This window comes from Miniopterus natalensis, chromosome 7, assembly GCF_054644295.1.
Source record: "Miniopterus natalensis isolate mMinNat1 chromosome 7, mMinNat1.hap1, whole genome shotgun sequence".
NCBI lineage: Eukaryota > Metazoa > Chordata > Mammalia > Chiroptera > Miniopteridae > Miniopterus > Miniopterus natalensis.
The window spans coordinates 39,012,374-39,014,097 of NC_142087.1; positions in this window are offsets into that span (position 1 = coordinate 39,012,374).

Consider the following 1,724-nt stretch of genomic DNA (forward strand, 5'->3'; position numbering starts at 1 on the left):
TTTATCTTCCTCCTCAACAACACCCCAACATTTTGTCCTCAAAGACCCACTCTCCCTGTGGCCTTTGCCTGGAACACACCTGCTGTCCCACTCCGTGGCATACTCATCCTTGGGTTTCGGCTTGTTACCTCTCCCACAAGATTCCCCTCCTCTCCAGGGGCCTCCCTAATTACTTTCTCATCACTCAGTGATAGTCACAACCTGTAGTCATTTGGCTCATTCATTTGTTTGTTCATTTTCCCCCATTAGAATAGTTATCCATTCAAATGGTTATTCATTCACAAAAAATTTATTGAGCCTACTGTGTTCCTAGACCAGGATTGGCTTTTAGGGTTCATCAACTGCAATTTGAACAAACTGTAATGTTTAAGGCCCTATGTGCAGCAGTGTAGTTGTTCAACAAGTGTGTGAGAGAGTGGGGAGAAAAAGCCAATACCCAGCCTAGGAGACTTTTTAAATTTCCACCACATCCACAGTCTTGGTCACATCCTGCAGGTGTGCTGGAGGGAAAAACATTGAGAAGCACAACCTTAAATGTCATTGTTTTTAAACTCCCTCTATGCACCCTCCAAAATGCAATAACCTGTGTGTTGTTGCTCTATCCTAGTACAGTATTTTCTTGATTGGATAATAGAATTAATTGCAAAGTTCACCAGACAATATGATATTAAATATTCACCTCAAATCTAAGATGCATCTTAATTTAAGACACATTAAAGGAAACTATTTAAATTGTATCTTTATAGGTGATTTGTAGAGAAACCATGATTTTAATTTGGATTTTAGCCAAAGCACTTGCCTTGGACTTCCATGCACCAGAAACTCTTGTTGCCTACAGGCAGTAAACAGTCATTATAGGAAAAAGTGCTTAAGGAGAGAGAGACAGCCTTAGTGCTTTATGTGAAAACTCATAGAGGGCTAATAGCAGATGTTGAAGTTCTGAGGTGCAATCAAATGACTATGCATGACCCCCACTATACCTATGGTAGGCAATTAGACAGACATGAGCAGAACAATGATGGGCCAGGTACAGAAAGTCATAAAGGCAGAAAGCCCTGAATGCCTAGCAAGGGGCAAAATTGGGAAAACAAGCACCTCACCCCCAGGGTAACATTTCCACCCCTAGCATATGATTGGTCATGCAGTTTAGACCCCTGACCTTCCATATTGCTGATCATGCGGTTCAGACCCTTCCCTGACCTTTCCTCCCCTGGTATGTTGCTAGTCATGCACGTTAGATCCCCTTAGAGGGAGAACGAAAGAGGGGGCCAGAGAATAGCCCTTAAGCATTAAGCCCCCAGAACAATGAGATTCTGACCTGTATCAAATACACCTAGGCCTCAGTTGTGTTCAGCTCCAGGCCCAGAAAAGAAGCAAAACCAGACAAGCAATGCCACAGCTGACATCAGGACCAGCTGCATTGACTAATGACCTCTGACCTGGCCCTAACCAATCAGTAGAGATCACAACCCTGAAAGGACACACCAGGAAAGCTAATGAACATTCTATTGGAATCCTCCCCTAAGACCTCCAAATAAAAACGTTCATGACGGAGGACCCAGGGCGGCTCTCTCACTCTGTGGAGCATGACTATGCCTTTCCTCACCTCCTTCCCCCAGGTACGTTTTTCTTGCCTTTCTTTTCCTCTTAAGCTCCAAGGGTCCTTCTTTTGCCTTTGTAACTTGTTTCCTAAGCCCATTTCTTCTATGGCTCACTTCTTTTAT